This window comes from Balaenoptera acutorostrata, chromosome 3, assembly GCF_949987535.1.
Source record: "Balaenoptera acutorostrata chromosome 3, mBalAcu1.1, whole genome shotgun sequence".
Classification (NCBI taxonomy): domain Eukaryota; kingdom Metazoa; phylum Chordata; class Mammalia; order Artiodactyla; family Balaenopteridae; genus Balaenoptera; species Balaenoptera acutorostrata.
This window is the reverse complement of record NC_080066.1, coordinates 145,400,096-145,420,657: the sequence shown is the minus strand read 5'-3', so window position 1 is coordinate 145,420,657 and position 20,562 is coordinate 145,400,096.

The following is a 20,562-nucleotide window of genomic DNA, read 5'->3' as shown; positions in this document are numbered from 1 at the left end:
GCCAGTGGGGAAATCTTTGATTTGTAACTGGGGATAGCTTTCCCCTGTAAAATTCATCTAGATGATAGACTGAACAGGAAGCCCAGTACCTGTAGGAAATTTATAACTGTAACTTGAGCATTCAGACACACACACACACGCACAAATGTGTATCGCATACATGCGTGTGTATGCTCATGTGGATTAAAGTCATCTCTAAAATAGTGCTTTTTCTCTCAGAATGGAATAATAATATGTTGATTGAGCACACACTGTGTCTGAGACGATGTAGTAAGTGTGAATAAGCCAGTGGGATATTGGGAGTTTCCCTTGGTTGAGTCCCAAAGCGAAGAGGAGCCATGTGGATTAGAGACACATAAAATAAATTCTGCAAAGCAAGTCAATGAACTGTCAGCTCAGTCTCATTAACTTTAGGGAGACCCCAGATGAGGCTTTATTTCTAACATATCTGGTTGCAGGAAAAGTAAAAACTGCCAGTGTCTCCTTAAAGCCTCTTGTTGCCCCTAACTTGCTACCCACTTAATTCTGACTCAGGGCCTCTGCAGAAGCAGCTGAGTTACCTAGACTTGGGGATAAGTTTTCTGTCTGGGATCCTGGGTTTCTCTTTAGTGCCCTCCTGTCTGTCTTCCAGAGTGCATGGATGTAGCTTCCTCTTTCTGTGTTTCTCTTTGTGATTGTGCTAACAGCCTTGAAATTGTAGGCCTCTCCCCTCTGGTTGGAAGGTGCTGGCTCACCAAGTCCAACGTTTTCTAAAATATGCCTTTTGTGCCCTGTGGTGGGAGAGAGGGAAAGGCAGAGTAGAAATACCTTTCCTTTGTCCAGTGCTTCAAGTTTACTGTATCCAGAAATTTCATGCACATTGTTTCATCTGACCTCACACAGCCCTCGGGAGTGGTGGTGTCCTTATTTACAAATGTGAAAATGGGGCTCAGAGAGGTGGAGGGACTTGCTCCTGGTCACAGAGCAGAGCTGGGACTGGAAGCCAACTCCTCCGTTTCACACTCCTGTGCTCTTGGCCTGGTATCCCAGCTGCTTCCCAATGACAACTAAGCATATGATAAGCCTTTAATATGAACCCCTTCAGACCCTGTGGAAATAACAAGAAAAGTATCAGACACATCCTTTGCCCTCAAGTCACATACGGTTTAGTTGAATGTTCACGTCTGTCTGCTTAGGTCAATCAAAAACACGGTCCTTGCCCTTAGGAGCTTACAGACTAAAAGGAAGTCAGTGTCAGCATCTTCTCCCTTGTAAGGTTCAGAGAACCCAGTCGGAGTTCTCCTTTGCTCACTAGCTCTAAGCAAACAGACCCAGGGAGACCCCGACTCCTCACAGAGCTTAAAGAGGGTGGTGAGATGTTCTTCACCAACCATCGTCTTTTCCCATTTTCTTCTTTGCATTTTCTCACCCCTATCAGGTGCCTGCAGCCAATCCACCCTTGGATAGCTGGGAGAGGATGGACTAAGCCGTTTGTGGCTGCTCTGGGGCACAGACATTTTTGTCACGCAGAGCACCTCAACTTCTTCCCCAGCTGTTGGCAACCTTGATTTAAATAGAGAGAAAGGAGAGGTTTGGATTGGGAGCAGGTATGAGAAAGGAAGAGGGAGAAGCGGTGGAAATGGTGCAGTGTCCACTCCTTGTCCATTCCTTTGAGCTGGGCTTGACTCCCCTGAGGCTGAACGTGGACAACACTGTGGCAGACTGGGGAAGTGGGGAGGCAAGGGCCTCACAGAAGGATTCAGGAAACACTGACGCTCTGGCCCCCACAGCTGGAAACGAAATGTGTCCCAGGTTGGGAAGTAAGATGTTCTCCCTGACTCTGCACAGGGCCCTGCACCAACTGGCTACCCAAGGCCAGGCAGAGAAGTCAGTCATTGGCCCAGACAGGGCATCCTGTGATGAACACAGGCAGCAGGGGCTGTGGGGAGAAACACGGCTTAGTTATGGCTATGAACAGGAGGGCATAGGAACCCGAAAAGAACAAGGCATAAGCCAGAGATTCTGAAGCTGACAGGCTGCTCTGTGGGCAACTATGTGTATGCCGTAGTAAAAATAGTGATGGTAGCCAAGTTTCAATATGAGTGAGGCCTTGGAACCATCGTGATGTGATCCAGGTCACATCTGGAGCACAAACACCAAGAGGCTTTGTTATAGTGGGTGAGTTTTCTGAGCAGAAACCTTATAAAGTATGTTCAGGTATAAATCTTGTCTCTATGAGAATTTTCTAGCTTTTTGTTCCTAGCTTTATTTTATTTATTTATTTATTTTTTACATACCTTATCCTAGTTAATATATGTTGACTCTTACCTCCTCTGTTCACAAAGATCTTTTTCTTCCTGATTTTTCTCAGCTCTATCCACCATGCAGGCCTGACTTTCTCCAGGCAGTTTCCAATCATTCTAAGCAGGAATCACCCTCTGGACTGAGAAAACCAATTCATCAAAGCCTCCAAATAGTTCTCTCTCTGAAGTTGGTCTCAAAGACCTGCCATCTGACTCTGACCCTACTGATGGATGACCAGAGACAAGTTACTTAACCTCTGTCTTTGCCTGTGAAATACGACTGAGACTCCCGTGAGGCAACAAAGCGGCATTTCTGTAAAGTGTCTGGTGCTGTGTACGTGTTCCGGTGGTTACAGTTTTTTTCACGGACACATCCACACCCTCCTGACCTGTGTTCCAACCTGCTGACCTCTGCCCTTGTTCATTCTGCCTCCTTCCCCGGGCCCTGGATCCCTGTTCTGGCGTTTCCCTCCTGCAGGAATCCCCACTGTCTGCTAGGTCATTCCCATTAACATCAAACACATGCTGTAATAGCTCCCAGCTTAGGAAAAATTACCTTCTCTTGACCCTACATTTTTCTCCTGCTGTAGCCTCATTTCTCTGCTTCTCTTTGCAGAAAAATGATTCAACGAGAGGTGCCTGTACTCACTGTCTCCACTTCTTCCAATCCTCTTGAGATCACCCAACCACTCCACAAAAGCAGTCTTGTTGAGGCCACCAGTGCCCTCCCTGCTGCCAATCCAGTGAATCACTCTCAGTCCTAGTCTCCTGGTCCACCCCGTGCTCCTTGCCACCTTTGGCTCTGGGACACCACCATTCTGTTTTTCCTAATACCTCATTCGCTTGCTCTGCCTCTTTCAGATCTCTAAATATTGCCTGCTGCAGAGTGAAGTCCTTGTTTCTAATTACATTCACTCCCCAGGAAATCTCCTCCAGTCTTGCAGCTTTAAATAGCATCTATCAAAAAAAAAAAATAGCATCTATCTGCCGTCAGTTCCTTGTATAAGTTTCCAAACTTGTGCATCTAACCACCTACTCAAATCTCTACATCTCACCTTCTCTTACTCCTCATCCACTCCATCAGCAAATCCTGTTGGTTGTATCTTCAAAATATATTCAATATTCAACTTTTCCTCACCTGCCTTTACCAACTGGTCCCAGCCATAATGATCTCTCTCCTTGTCTACTGCAGCAGATTCCTAACTGTTCCTGCATCTACACTTGCATCCTTGTAGTGAATTACTGTGTGACAGCAAGAGGTACCCTTTTACAATCCTTTTAAAGTTTAAAACTTATTACATCATTTTCCTGCTCAAAACTCTCCAATAACTTCCTGTAGAATTTTAAGGTCCCACATAGTAGACCTCTAACTGCATCTCTGACCTCATCCCCAACCACTCTCCATCTCCATCACCCTGCTCCTACCCCACTGGCCAACCTGCTATTCTTAGAATATTCTGAGTGTGCTTCTAGCTCAGGACTGTTACCCTGCTGTTCTCTGTGCTGGACCCCCTTCTCCCAGAGAGTAGATGGCCCACTGTAATAGTTCTCTATTGGTGCAGCAGTAACAAATTACTACAAATTTAGCAGCCTAGAATAGCCTTTGCTCATTATCTCAGTTCTATAGGTCAGAAGTCTGGTGTGGTGTGGCTGGGTTCTCTGTTCAGGGTCTCCCAAAGTTGAAATCAAGGTGTCAGCTACCAGGATCTGACACAGTAGGCTGTGGGAAAGAATCTGCTTCCATGCTCATTCAGGTTGATGGCAGAATTCAGTTGCTTGTGGTTGTGGGACTGAGGTTCCCTTTTCTTTGCCTCTTAGTTCCTAGAGGCAGCCCACAGTCCTCATGTGGCCCCTCCATCTCCAAGCCAGCAACAGTGTATGTCAGGTCCTCACACTTCCTTTTCTGCTCCACCTTTCTGCTTTGAAGGATTCATGTGATGAGTCCATATTCCTGGATAATATTCCTATTTTAAGGTCAACTGATTAGCAACCTTAATTTGTACCCGTTGTCATGTAATGCAACATAGTAATGTATTCATAAGAGTGACACCAGGAAATGGAGATAACAGGGACCAAATTTCTGCCCACCACACCCGCTCTCTCACTTCAGCCATTCAGTCAATGTCACCTAAGTATCTGGCTCCCCGATCTGTGCCCCACCACCCCATTCTGCCCTCACTCTCTCCTTCCTCTCTCTGCTCAGTTTTCCTCATAGCACTTATGGATGCCTGTATTTGGTTAGTTTACTATCTGTTTCTCTTTATGAGATTGTCAGCTATATGATGACTGGGACTTTATCTGTTTTATTTACTGCTATACATACAACACCTAGAATTGTGACTAGAACACAGTAGGTGCTCAATGAATACTTGTTGAATAAATGTAAATTAATGAATGATACTTCTCCTCCTCAACAATCCAGATTGGCTATCTTAAGTAACTAACTAGTTCTCTGTGTCTTAAAAATACCTTTCTAGAAGTTTATTGGTTATCAGCAGGTATCTGAACACCTTTTATAAACCCCACCCTGTTCTGGGCATCCCCTGGGCTATGCTGAATCTTGTGTTTGAGGAACTTTCAGTCTTTGGTGGACCCTTGAAACATTTTAAGGATAAAATGAGACAGATAAGGGAGTGTGGCTCTAACCCCACAACTCTGATGAAATGTCACGTTCCTTTATTTTCCCTGATCAACTTCAATCTGTTTTGAGACTTCATGTTCCTAGCTGGTAGGAAATATCAGGTCTTTATTGTTTACAGATAATTCAAAAATGAAACAGACACTGATGCCAAAAACTCGGCCTCTGTGCATCAGTGCTGAATCAAATCTCAGAGACAGAGTTTTGGGTGAAGTAGAAAAGAATAGCTTTATTGCTTTACCAGGCAAAGGGGGACACAGTGGGCTCCTGTCCCGAAAAACTGTGTGTCCCAACCTGGGAGGACTTGGTGAGGAGTTTTATAGCAATAGTTCAAGGGTGGGGTTGCTGATAAGATTAGGGTGTGTGCAGGGCCTGTACTTCTTTAATCTAATCACAGGTAATCTCTTGATGAGCTTCCCTGTTTCCTTTAATCTGGCCTCAAGTGGTCTTCTCTGGAATGAAGAATGCTGACATCTTCCATTTGTTGAGGGTTTTAGTTCTATAAAGAGCTTAAAGATATTGTTATGTGTATCCCTTGAGGCAGAACCAGGACCCTGTCCCAAGTCTGCACTATTGTTTCTTGGCTGCTCCTCCCTTGTTTCTACATCCCCTCCCTTCCTTGATTAGCAACTATTAGAATCTGCCCTTTGGAACTCAGGGAAGGTCATGGAGGCTGGAGTCTGTTCCCAAAAACAAGAAATGGGGGACACGAAAAGGCTTCCATGGTCAGGAGCCCCACAGGGTCCTGCTCAGTTTCAATACTTTCCACAGGGAACTTATTGTTTAGTAAGTTTGATTAGATGTATTAATAATAATCATTTTTACATGTCTGCGGTATACAAATGTGTTAAATGAGAAATACTGGAAACTATGCTTTTGGAGTATATGGTGGAGAGGGGAGGTGAGCATAGAAATTAATTCTGGGGACTGGGCACTGGGGTTGGGATTGCATATAAGCTAGATCTTGATGGATGGATAGAGCCTAAAGAGCTGGTGATAGGAAAGGCAGGCAAAGCTGGGGAGGAAGGTGTGAACAGAAGTGTGCAGAATGAAAGAAAAGGCTCCATGTAGGGAACTGAAAGGGGGGAGAAGAGCATTATGGGGCAAAAAAGGGAAAAAGAAAAAAAGAAACAGCCCCATCACACACCCAGTCCCCAAATAAATTCCAGGCTGTAGGTTGTAGATCTAAATGTCAATAGCAAAAAATAAAACTTCTACAAGATAATATAGGACCTCTGGATAGGAAAAGGCTTTTAAAACAGGACAGTAAAAATGTAATCAAAGGAAAAGTGACAAATTGTACTTCATTAGAATTAAAAATTGTTCATCAAGAGAGGTTGTTAAGAGAGTTAAAAGGCAGGCAATACAGTGAGAGAAGATATTTGCAACATATAACAAAAAAAACCCCTGCATCCAGAATATATAAATGACTTCTATAAACCATTAAGAAAATAAGAGACAACACCATGGAAAAATGGGCAAGAGATTTGAATAGGTACTTCAGAAAAGTGAATATTAAAATAAGCAATAAACATATAAAAGTTTAATAAGTCATGGGAAGTACAAATTAAAACCACAGTGAAATAAAGCCTCATATTCACTAGAACAGGCTAAAACCTGAGACTGATAATACCAAGTTTTGACAAGGATATGGAGCAATCTGAATTCTCACACATTGCTGGTAGGAGTGGAAATTAGCACAAACACTTTAGAAAATAATTAGACATTATCTACTAAGGTTAAAAGTACACATACCATATGATCCAGCAATTTCACTCCTAGCTATATATCCAACAGAATTACATACACATGAGCACCAAAAAAATGTGTACAAGAGTGTTCAGAGCAGCATTATTTATGATAACCTCAAATCGGCAAGAACCCTAACTAATATCCATCAACAGTAGAATGGATAAATAAATGATGTATATTCATGTGACACAATGCTAAAAATCGAGAAAATGAATGAAATATAGACACACACACACCAACATGGATGAATGGAAACAATATAATGTTGAGTGAAAAAAAGTCAGTACAGTTGACCCTTGAACAATATGGGTTTGAACTAGGCAGGTCGATTTATATGCAGATTTTTTCAATAAATATACGTACCCCACCATTTTCTATAAGGGACTTGAGCATCCACGGATTTTGTTATCTGCAGGGGCTGCTGGAACCAATCCCTCATGGTATACCCTTGGACGATTGTATATGTTTCCATCTAAGTTAGCTCAAAGCAAACTGTAACTGTGATATTCAGGGATAATGTTTTTGTGACAAAACTATAAATAAACAAAAAGAATGATTACAGAAAAGTCAAGATGGTGGTTTCCTTTGTGGAGGGAAGGGAAAGGGACTGAGAGGGGATTCTAAAGGTTCTCTTAATTTAGGTGGCAGTCACATAGACTTCACTTTGGGGGAAATCATTGAGCCACACAGTTTTGATTTTTGTGCTTCCTATATATATTATTGTTCACAGCCATAAAGGAAAAAGAAGTACGCCTAGAAATACAGGTTTAGAAGTGATTGTTCAGTGTCTGGAATGCTAGGCTGGATCTGGATTTTATTCCATAGGATAGGGAGACAGTGAAGAGCTCATTTGTTAGGTAGAAAGGTGATCTTTTCACTTGCGCTATAATACTAACAGAAATCCAAATAAAAGGAAAATTTTTCTAAAATACTACCATTTTCACTTTTAAGTATTTTTTAACCCTCCTGCTAGCAAAGTGGATAAAACAAGATATAGTTTTAATTTTCAGTACTTTTTAAAAAGAAATAGGTCACAAGAATGTTCCCTGTAACTTAACAAGTTTTTATAATTATTGACTTTATAGTCATTTGAGTGGATTTACCTTAATTTACTTAACCATTCTCTTATTATTGCTTTAAATTCATTCTGACATTTCATTATTACAGCCAATACTTTATAAAAATCATTTCCCCATTGAATGATTGCATTAGAATATATTCTCAGAAATATTATTTTAAGGTCAAAGATTATGAATATTTTAATGAATATTGATATTTGAAAATTGCTTTCCAGAAGAATTTTTAATAGTTCATATTGCCAGCCACTGTATATGAGCAGGTTCATTCATTTAGTCATTCAGCAAATATTTAATGAGCACCTATTATATGCAGGCACCATCTCTGCTATTGGAGAGTTTAATGTCAAATGTGAAAGACACAAAAATTGACTACAATTAGGGGGCTGGGGAAGGTCGCCCAGAAGACCAGCTCTATACAGAAGATTAGGCATTAAATGTGTTGTGACTGTGTTTTAAGAGATGTGAAAATTTGTTGGTGGTTTTTGAGCAGTGGCTGATGTGAATAGAGAACCACTTTAGAAAGATTAATTTGGCTTTCAGTTGTAAGAGAGATTGACTGGGGGATGGACTGGTGCCAGGGAGAACTGTGTGAAGCTTTGGGGTAAAAAGCAATGAGGGTTCCTGAACCAGGGAGGAACTAGGGAAAGGAGAGATGTGACTATGACGCTATTTAACAAGTTGGGAGCTAATGCATAAGCCATGTAAAATGTCATACACGAATACAAAGTGTAATCAGACCATTAGCGCTGACAATTCCACACTGCAGATGGTTGATTGACTTTAGGGTCTAATTGTGACAGTCATTTGCCCTGCTCGATGCCATGCACAACCTGATGGTTAGATAATCTTGTGGCCCAATTAGTGTGACTATGGGAACCTTAATATCTATATTCCTAACTTCCCGTGTATTTGAAAATATGCCCTAAATGATACTTGAAGGTAGCTTTTCGCATCCCATATATATTGTGATTTTCCCAGGATGCTACTGGCCTTACACAATAATAGACTCCGACTGTCTGATACATTTGCTTTTGCAACACCATTACAATTTATTGATGAAAACGAGCACAAGTGTCATCAAAATGCTCCCCAACAGCTTTTACCAGCGCTCCTAATAAATCAAGGACATCATAAATCAGGCAGATGTTAAACATTCTAGTTGAAGCTGCATCTCTAGGACTGAGCCCAGAGTCTCTGGGCCGGCACTGATGTGTGGCTGGGAACTGTTTATGCTCATCTTCCCTGCCAGAGCATATGGGACAGCACTAACCAAGAATTACAGACTCGGGATCCCGAAATCCAACAAAATTAATGAACTGTAAAGTTTTTACAGAGATGTGGGAAATGGAAGAAGTATAATTTAGGAAAATGGATTGGTTTAGCAACTCTTAAGCCACTGTCTGTTCTGCTTCTTTTTATGTACAGTGGGTGCTGAGGTCAACATTCAGGCAAATGCTGTTCCAGCACTTGTACATCTCTGTAGGGCTTGCACATGTCAGTGCTAAAAGCTTCCGGACACATGCATGAGATTTTGAATGTTCAAAAGACTTTGGCTCAACTTTAATAATTTAACGTCTTGTAAAACCAGGAGCAAGTCCTGAAAAACTGAAATCTACATAAGTGAAACTTAGCTGTCTTATTTTCCTCTCTTCCTGTTGGCATCTGTTAATTTCTCTGATCTCTTTTTCACCTATCTTTACATAATTGATGATTTCCCTGCCCTCCTCAGTGTGTTCTATCTACTCTAAAAAGCCAACATTTATTCTCTCTCTGGTGTGCCTCTTGGAACAATGCAAACTTTGTCAAAATCTTCTAGAACAGTACACCTATCATTCATTGAGAACTTACTGTGTTCCAGGCATTGTGCTGGTTCTTTATATATATTATTTCTAAAAGGTTGTCACCATCTTTAACCTGAGACAGTGGAGACTCGGGCTGCTTAAATAGTGTCCAAGGTCACAAATTGGTAGTGGCTTTTCTGGTATCAGACTATATCTGACTGACTCTAAAACTTTTCTTTCCATGTTGGTTTTCTACCTTTGCTCTAAAACTCAGCAAAATAACCTGAACCCAATTTTGCCCCCTCCAGAATTTGGAAAGTTTGATGATTTATCAAATTTATGAGTACATCTGTTCCTCTCATTACAGCTTCTGCCCCCAGGAGTGGTTAATGCCTTGCTGGGCTTCAAGCTGCAACTCTCCTGGTCTCTGAGGTCTGGCTGAGGGTTTTCAGAGACTAAGGAAAATTTTCTTTGCTTCAGGGTGCAGACTTTGAGCAGCTTTGCTGCTGAGTCTGGGGCCTGTCCTAGAGCTAAAAAGATCACTAACCACGTCCCCATCTGGCAGATAAATCTTGCTGTCATCATGCCTGTCGCCGACCACATCTCATATACCCAGGGCTGTGCCCTGAAGAAGGATTGCCTCTCCAGGTGACTGCTTAGGCCTGAGTCACTGCTGCATACATCACCCAGGCAAATCAGATCAAGCCAAGAATGAATTCATTGCACATGCTGAAGAGTGATTTCACCAGATGAAATACATAAAGTGTCACAGTTGATCTAGCACTCACCAGAGCGACCTCACTGAAAGTGGTCTGGTTGCTTATTAGAAAAAAGGAAGAGCTTGGGAGAGGTGTCAGGGAACCACTAGGCAGTTACCGTCAAGTCTACTCTAAGGAGAGATCCTTACACAATGATGCATTAAAAAGTTCTCATCTCTTTATGATAACTTTCAAATACACCCAAAAGTAGAGAAAATAGTAAAATAAAGCTTCATATACCCATAAGTCAAATTCAACAATTATTAAGGTATTGCACCATGAAAAACTTACAATAATACCCCAAACCTCAGGGATCAAATCACAAAAAAATGAAGACATAATTACTAGGTTGTATGTCTTATACTATGGATTATACTTAGCTGAAAGTTCATTTTCACATTTGTATTTCCTTCCTTTCATTGAAATACAGTTAAAAGTATTCCCCAATCATCTGTTATTGTTCCAGATATTTTCATGTAAAAACAAGCATATATATGTATATTCAAAAAGATTTTGTTACATTTGCTTTATTTATTCCTAAAAACCCACTTTTGGGGGTCAGAAGTAGGATATCAGTTTATAGGCCTCATGTCTACCAGAGAAGAGAAGTAACAAGAGTTAAGTTCAAACTCCCTATGACTGTTTCTCAACAAACAGATACCTACACTTTTGTTTAAAAATGCTTATTGAGGGCTTCCCTGGTGGCGCAGTGGTTGAGAGTCTGCCTGCCAATGCAGGGGACACGGGTTCGAGCCCTGGTCTGGGAAGATCCCACGTGCCGTGGAACGGCTGGGCCCGTGAGCCACAATTACTGAGCCTGCGCGTCTGGAGCCTGTGCTCCGCAACAAGAGAGGCCGCGATAGTGAGAGGCCCGCGCACCGTGATGAAGAGTGGCCCCCGCTTGCCGCAACTAGAGAAAGCCCTCACACAGAAAAGAAGACCCAACACAACCATAAATAAATAAATTAATTAATTAAAATGCTTATTGAGCTCCTGCTATATGTCAGACTCTGCTAGGCATAGGGAATAAAAAAGGCAAAAAGGAATAAGGCAGCATGGTTTTGGGAAGATCGTCGGCTCTTCCACAAACTAGGTGTCCAACAAATGGCCATGAACAGTATTCATAACAATAAAACTATAATTATTATATACTATCATGACAAGGTCCTGCCCTTAAGAAGGTTTCAACCTCATGGGGTTAGACAGATTCAAAATAATAGGTGCAGCAAGGTTATAAATACAGGGGTAGAATTATCTATGGGGGTGCAGTGGGGAAAATAAAGAGGGAATTAATTGTATCTAGGATGGGTGATAATTGCACTGGTGCAGTACACACACAGTAGGTGCCCTTCTAGGTAGGGGTTTGAGGTGCTGGCAGTGGTGCTGGAATGGCAGTGCAGAGGGGGGAAGAGCCTGAGTAAAGGCACAGAGATGCAAAAGTACAGAGAGTTTATGGCATTCCAGATAGGCACCATGAGTGAACTGGTGGCTAGACAGGAAACCACATTGTAAACATTTTATGCCTTTGTACTCTATCCTGTCAACAGTGGGGAGCCAGTGAAGAACTGCAAACAAAGGAGTCACAGGACTCAATCTGGGAGCTGTGGGTGATGTGGGTATTCACAGTGCCTAGAATGGCAGAAACTAGTCATTGTTGAAAAAAAATTGCTAGACAAATACTGTATCTTTATAAAGCTCGGAGAAACCTGTTGTAAACGCTGAAATATGATGGTAATGAGAATCATAAGGAACATGCATCATCATTGTGTGTGATCAAGTGCTTTCTAATCTATCTTGCCTATAACCAGAGTTCAGTACTTTCTCCCCTTCTGAATTCCTTATATCCATGAAGTCTGTCATGACCTACTACCCCAGACACCAAAGCTGGACCCCCTAGAGTCAGCCTCCACTCCTCCCTCTTCTTCAGAGTACCTCTGGCCCCCTGTCCCATCAAAGATTTAGTAAATCACTAAGTCCTATTGATTTTATCACCTAAATGTTCCTCATACCTAGTTCCTTTCTTTGTTTCCACCCGCTACTGCCTTAGCACAGTCCTTATCGTCTCTCACCAGGACTAACACCGACTAAGTGGTTTCCCGGCCTCCAGTTCTAACTTCCCATCACCCCAGCTCCCAGATTGAATCCTGTGACTCCTTTGTTTGCAGTTCTTCACTGGCTCCCCACTGTTGACGGGATACAATTCAAAGGCATAAATGTTTACGATGTGGCTTCCCGTCTAACCACCATTTCACTCATGGTGCCTATTTGGAGTGCCATGAACTCTCTGTAAGGTTTAAGCCTCTATGTGGACACCAGTATGGATACTAATGTAACCTCAGTAAAGCGGGGGCCCCCATGATCCAGTCTCATTACATGATCATGATCAAAAAACATAGTCCATCAACTAAAAAGACATTTCCAAATATCTAAGTTTTTAAAAAATTGCATTCTTGAACATTTTAAAGGGACTCATGGTCCTATGAAACATTCCTCTTTTTACAACCCTTTATCTGCCATCCAGTTTTCTCACATACTATAAATGTTCCCCATCTCTGTTCAGAGTCACCCCTGCTTAGCCCTCCCTGAGCCCTTGCTCTGGTCCTTCTATTCCTCCCTCTTCTCTAGATTCTGTGCTACAAAAGGCCAAAGGACCAGAGGGCCAGAGCAGGCAGCAATTGATCAGACGGACAAAGCCAGACACCTCTTTAGTGAGCGGAGAGAGACAACAGGCTGGAACTACATACAATTACAGTTTGGGTTTCATTATACAAAGATGAATAAGCCATCTGTGATGATAGACACCTCACTCCTGAGTGATGTGTATATCATAATCATTTCATGTTTATTTTTGTGGTGGGCAACTTTCATCTTGTGGATGGCAATGCCAACATTATAACGAGCCAGGAAAGCTTGCTTACTGGAAGAAGACTTAAGGGCAGCTTGTGTTAGGGGAACTGCCTCTGCCAGGAAGCTGGGGCTGTCCTCCTTCTCTGAATTCACACTTCAGGCTGTTTTTGGCTGGCATCACCTGCGGCATTTTAGGGAGGTGTTTTAGGATGGATCTCACGCGGGTAAGGAGCAGTAGGCAGCTGGGGCTGAGCCAGCAGACTGCCTCCGCACCGGGCACACCTTACTGTGGGTCACGTGTCACTGTTTCCGGGCCTGCTGGCCACACATGGGCAGCCCCTCCGGCATTGCCGATGTCTGAGTTTGCCTGGCCTTTGCCTAACCACATGCCCTAGGAGCTCCAGGGCCTTCCCGTGTTTATGTCATCTTGAGTTCAGATGCTGGGTGCATATCTGGCCTCCAACCCCACACTGCCACTCCTATCCCTGCGCTCTGAAGGGTGCTACTCCCTTGCGACCTGCTGCCCCTGCTTCTGGACTGACTGCTTAGGAGCCAAGAGATGATGAGCCAGTTAAAGACATGCTGAGGAAAGGGATTAAATTGACAACATTGGGCTGAAGAGAAGGCAACTTAGGAGAAACTGAACAGAGTGTGGTCTTTGACATTGGTGGCCCATTGGAGTTACCTAGAAAGCTAAGAAAAAAAATGCTTGGGCCCCAATTCAGTTAAATTGAAATCGTTGGGCTGGGGCCTGTGGAGGCCACCCTCCAGGGTGGCCCCCAAAAATCCTTCCCCTGGGTATTCATACACTTTTATAATTCCCTCCCGTTGAGTATGGGCAGGACTTAGTGTCTTGCTTCTAATGAACAGAATAAGGTAGAAGTGAAAGTATGTGACTTGTAGATAATGTCATAAAAGCATTGTGGCATTGCTTGACTCTCTCAGGTCACTTGCTTTGGGGAAGGCCAAACGTCATGTCATCAGCAGCCTCATGGAAAGGCCCACTGATGAGGAACTCTGGCTGATAGCCATGTGAGTGAGCTTGGAGGTATATCTTCCCACCCAAGGCAAGCTTCAGGTGACTGCAGCCCCAGCTTACCCCTTGATTGCAGCATCATGAGAAATGCTAAATCAGAACCATCTGGCTAAGCTGCTTCTCGATTCCTGGCCCAATAAAACTGTGAGATAATAAATGTATGTTTTTTAAGCCACTAAGCTGGGGCATGATTTGTTACACAGCAATAGATAAGTAATACAGGGCTGAAGAAGCTGTATTTTTTACAAGTTTCCCAGGTGATTCTAAAGTGTAGCCACTGGTATCAAGGACTGAATGAATGGAGGAGACTGGGAGCTGCCTGGGAGCTGTGGAAGGGAACAGATACTGTGTATCAGTAACTGTGCTACACACTTACATCTGGTACCTTGCTGACTTCACAATATTCTCCAGGAGTTACATAGTATCATCCCTACTTTACAGATGAGAAAACTGAGGTTTACCAAAACAAACTTGCCCAAGATAGGAAGACTTAAAACCTAGCCTTATTTAGAAGCCTGTGTTCCCTCTGCTGTGTGATGCAGCAACCCTGATCCCCCAAGAGAGAGCTTAGAATGAGAGAGATCTGGTTCCTGTAATTTTGCTACCTGTCAGTTGTTTGTACCTGGATTTGCCTTCTGCTCCAGTGGCCGCTAAGCGCTCACCAGAAGGAGTGCTGGTAACATGCTCACCTGGGGTGTTATGGGCATCAGCATCTAGCAGTCAATGAATATTTGCTGGGGAAGCCTGAGGCAAGAGCAGTTTGGGAGAGAGGAGGCCAGTCCAGGCTGCGTAGCCCTACCTGCCAGAGTGGCCCAAGCGGGCCCTCTTCCTTCATCCCTTGGGGATTTGTGGGCCTGGGATCCTGGGCTATTCTCTCTGACCATTTAATGCCACCATTTAACCATGATTATTAAACCTGAAGCCCTTTCCCGTTAACACCCACAATGTACCAAGCGTGATTCCCCAGGGGCCATAGGTATAACTGGGCTCCAAGACAAACACATGCTTCCTGACTCTGTCCATCTCTAACCCTGGGGAGAAAATCTGACCTAAATTAAAGATGGTTCTGGAATGAAGTTTGGAGAACAACTAGCCATAGAAAAATGAGAGAGCACGTCTCCTCCAGTTGGAATTTTACAGGAGAGTTTCTAAAATCCTTATTGTCACCCAAGCTGCCTAGTGTTCATCAAGCTTCAGCTACAAAGACCATTCCTAAATGAAGCACATTATCATAACTGAATAATCTTTAATTACTGATTCCAAAATGAAAAAACAGCAAAACAAAACCCAAACCCAGCTCTCAATTTATGTTCAGTGAGTATTACGTAAAGTTAATGTCTTGTGGAAATAGCTCAGTAAATTTACTCAGCAGTGGTGTCCTATAAATCTGGAAGTAAGTAGCTAAGTCAATTAGCTGCTCCAGCCTGGCTCACATCACCTTCACCTTCTATGGTGGCTCCTGGGTGAGTGTCTTTAGTGACCTGAAGCTGTCTTGTCATAATGCTCAAGCACACAGAGACCTCCTAGGGCTTTGAAAGGTAGTGACAATGTCATGCTCCTTTAATAACCATCCATCACTTAGGTCAGAGAGAGCAATGAAGCAAAGTGCAGCCACGCAACCAGAGGCTGGGGGCTCGATGAGAAGTGGAAATCAATGAGGTGCAAACAATATGCCTGTGAGGTCAAGGCAACGTTTGCTCTCTGCTCCCACTTTGTCTCTGCCCTGCAGTCTTGATATCATTTAAAAATGTTTATTTGCAGTGAGGATATTAGTATGACATTTACAAAGTAAAAACAAAATTTTTTTAATATGGAAAAGTGTGAAGAAAAAATATAAATCACCTTTAATCCCTCTACCCATACATAACTACTTTTAATGTTTTGGAAATATTCTAATCTGTTAACAGACATACACATTTTTAAATTCTGCAAAATTTCCTTTCTTGCTTTTTAATTTAGAAACATGTCATGAACACTTCCTCCTGTCATTGAAAAGTCTTTTAATGGATGGTGGACAGTTACTATTCTATTGTAAGGCTGAGTCACAAGTTAATTAACCAGTTTTCTATTATTGGACATGCAGGTTGTTTTCAGTTTTTCACTATATAAATACTACATCTGTGTGCTTTACTTTACAAAAATCTTTGTCCGTTTACTGATAATTTTCTTAAGATAGATTACAAGAACAGAATTTTCTGGGCCAGAGAACTGCACATTTTAAAGTCCCTTTAGGTGTGCTATTAAAATCACTATGCCTGTATATACAGGACCGCCATGTTTGGTTGTGCAGTTTGAATACTGCACAAAGGTGCCTAGGTGAGAGGATGAGTTGGGGCTGAAATCCAGTCTGCATTTCCCTTGCCCAGCCTTGCACCCTGCAAGTGGGGGACCACACAGAGAGAAAGAAATGCTTTTTACCTTGCCCCAAAGCTCCACCTGATTGCTCTACAATTTACCTACAGAGGCTCTACCTGCTCAGAGGGGATTTGTCTTTTCACCTTGTCTGCCTACATAGGTGTCTTTTTGTAAATCCTACATGGGTGCTGTGTGTGCTAGGTGGGGGCTGACTAAACAGTATGATTTTTTTTAATTGATAAATTGATATCTTATTCGAATTTACATTAAATGTCTCTTTCAGTGGTTTGGATTGCCGAAAGGCTCCTTTCAAACCACCCCCATTATTTGTTCACATCTTCTTATCAAAGTGCCTTCAAATAATTGTTCTCTGGATCACAAAGTTTTCCAAATTGGGCTTTCAGTCTTATCTCAGCCACTGTGATTCTAATGCTAAGGAGGTGTGTGTTTCTTAGCAACCTCCCCTCTGGGTCTGATATCCGCTTGGGCAGAGATGGATTTGCTGTGAGGCTAATGTAGCTGAAGCTTCAGGACCCCTTCCAAAGCCCTGGACCTAATTTGGTATGAGCAAAATTTTTTTATGGAGGGACACCCAAATTGTATAACCTTCAGAGCCTGCAAAATATGGACTCACCCCTTCTAGGAGCTATCACTTTCAGTTATCCCAGCCCCAGATTTCATCTGAGTGTCTGTTAGAACTAACTGGGATCTTTGGAAGCCATGGATATAGGAAACTGCTATTTTAAAATATTTTCTTCAGACTGGTCTGTCGTTTTAGTACCTACTCTATGCTTTCTCCAGTTATTGCCTTAAGATTATAATCATCTCTTCTATCCATCATGGTTTTAAAAATACATATAATTTAAAAACATATATTTAAATAACTTTTGACTTATCTGTCCTTTGACTGCCAGTTCAACTCCAGTAATCCTTAGCCGTACATTCCCAGCCATGCACATCTTACTTTTTTCCAGGATCACCAAACCATCTCTGGTTAACAAAGTTGTCAGTGCTTCTTGATTATATTCATGCTGACTATGAGCCTCTTGGGAACCACAGGTAACCCCTGGGCCTACCTAAGTATGTGCACATTGCCAGACTAATTTTTTGTGGGACATCTGTTCACATTTCAGTGGTGCTGCATTTTCCAACTTTGCTTTGTAACTACAACCTGGGATATTGAATCTGAAGGTGTTTAGTCAAACTGCCTGACATTACATTTGGTCTTAGCCCCTCTGTAGCTTAGGTAAATTACTTAAGTAGATTTTTTTTTGGTTCAGTTTTTACATTTGTAAAATGGGGATGATAATAATACCTACCTCACTAAGTCTTCTGAGAAATAATGAGTAATGCATATAAAATATTTAAAACAGAGCCTGTAACTTATGTAGTTATTATAATAATTACTATCATTTCTAAAAAAGCAACAATAGTTAGAATTGCTATTTTGGAAGAGAATAAATTAAGATGAGGTCTGTTTTGTTCATTGCTATATCCTTGATGCTCAGAATAGTGCCTGGCACTTAATAGATGCTCAATAAATGTTAGTGCTGAAATGAGTGAAAGATTGATGTATGTAGATCCAGAAGTTGCTGCATTGGAATTGAAGTGCCCCAAAGAGACTGAAGTTTCATTCAAGAGACTGAAGCAGCAGATAGATGACTGATGCAGCAATTTATGATTTAATCAGGGATTCTCAAAACTTCAAGTGGAAAAAATCAATAACTAGGACATGTTTTGCTTAAAGGAATTTGGCTGTTTCCCCTATACCCAGGAAACAACTACTGAGCGGTTCATGGTGCCAGTTCAACTGGCAAGCAATCTTGTGCTGAAACCTAGCCAACTGGAGAAGGTGGGAAGGAGTTCGGGAGGGGGGGTAATCTTCCAGGGTAGTGCTCTCAGAGGGCATTAGCACCAGAGCACCTGCCTTGAAACAGGGCTTCTGAATCTTGATTCCCCAGAATCTGGGTCCACAGACTCTGGGTAGAGGTGAGTGTTGTCTGTGAACCTCCCTTAAAATTATATGCAGGATTTGGGAAACATCTGAATATGGGCATATATATATTATTCTCGGGATCTCAGCACTTTTGGCAGTTCTCAATTCCAAGACCCAGAAAGGGTTAAGAATCATTTGAATTTCTGCTTAAAATCAGAAAGCTAGAAGGAGAAAATGGAGGGTCCAGGGGTAGCACTTGCCATGAGTAGAAGAGGGAGAAGCAGTATTTTGTGTGACATTGCCCATCACCTCTGCCCCTCAGGTAGGGAGAAAAAGGCTGGTTTTTTCAGACCAAACTCGGCCATTCTCTCCAGATTGACACCTTTGGGTGGTTACCAAACATTAGCGAGTCTTACTATTTTTCCTGAGCCCTCAGCTTGATTCTTGGCTTCTCCGGGAATTTAGACAACATCCATGCCCTAAAAGTACCTAGCCAGCAGACAAAGAAGAATGTCCAGAATAAGCAACTGGCACCAGATGAAAAGAATGGATATATATTTATGTTTATCTTGTGTCATAGCAGGAAATGCCTACATTCTTCTTTCCCTTAGTTGTTTCACCATAGGAGATCTGGGAGGAAAAGCTTCATGCAAAGACATTGAATTTTAGGAAGAGGTTTACCAGCTGGACAGCTGTTGCCTTTGATATGAGAGTTATGAAACTCTCCCCTGGTCAACAGGCTGGAATTTGATAGCAATGAAACAGTCACTTTAGGGCCAACAGATATCATACAGCTTTAAATTTAAGCCATAAATAGAAAAATGGTCCTTACAGAACAAGCTCCTGTAGCTCTAGCCTAACTATAGGGTCCTTTGCAACCTATAGGCTCGTCCTTTTGTGTTGTCTGAGAATCTGTGGTTTGTTGGTGTGGCAGCCCAGCCACACCAGCCAGAGTGGAGCCCAGCAGCTGGCCAGGGACTTCAGCTCCCATGACCAGTCCACCGGGACTGTCTACCACCGCCTATGAGGTCACCACCTTCACCTTGCCCCCTGAAGTGTAGGGAGGTGGGTGCTTACTCTGAGATTGAAAGAGAACAAACACTCCTTTGATTTTGAGAGCTTTGGAATACTTCATGAAATAACTGCTCTTTTCTTTTCCACTAATACTTTTTAAAAGTTTTTTAAAAGAAAAATAAAACTATCAGACATGACTAGCTGAAGATTTCATAGGGTTAAGTGTCCTACGTATCAGGGGGTCATGCACATTCCCATCTTGGTTGTTTTATTTAAATTCCACCCCGCCGTCCAAATGCACACATTGTTAAGGTCAGGGACTTTAGACTATGTGGCCTGTTTGCTGCTATCCTGCTCCAAATAGTAGACCTTGTCTCTCAATAAAAAACATAATTCAAATTATCCTTGGTAGTGTTGATTTCTTATGCTGTGAGGATGAAAATATGGGAAGAAGGGACACTCAGACCTGGTTCTATTTTTTTTTAATTAATTAATTAATTTATTTATTTATTTTTGGCTGCATTGGGTCTTCATTGCTGCAAGCGGGCTTTCTCTAGTTGCAGAGAGCCGGGGCTACTCTTCTTTGCGGTGCGCGGACTTCTCATTGCGATGGCTTCTCTTGGTGCAGAGCACGGGCTCTAGGTGCACTGGCTTCAGTAGTTGTGGCACACAGGCTTAGTAGTTGTGGCACACAGGCTTAGTAGTTGTGGCGCACAGGCTTAGTTGCTCTGTGGCATGTGGGATCTTCCTGGACCAGGGCTTGAATCCATGTCCCCTGCATTGGCAGGTGGATTCTTAACCACTGCACCACCAGGGAAGTCCCCTGGTTCTGTTTTTTAATGCTGTACATGTACAACTTAAGATGTAATAGAAGCTCAAACTTATCATTATTAAGTTTTGGCTCCCATTGTCTCTCTAAATTCGCCCCCTGCTCCCAGAAGAAAAAAATTGGCAGATAATAGATGGTCCTATGGTCATTTTGACTCCCAACACCCTCTCAATTCAGTAATTAGAATAAATCCAGTCCATGATATTAATCAGTGCCTCTGTCATCATCATGCAGAGGTAAGACATCCCCTCATCT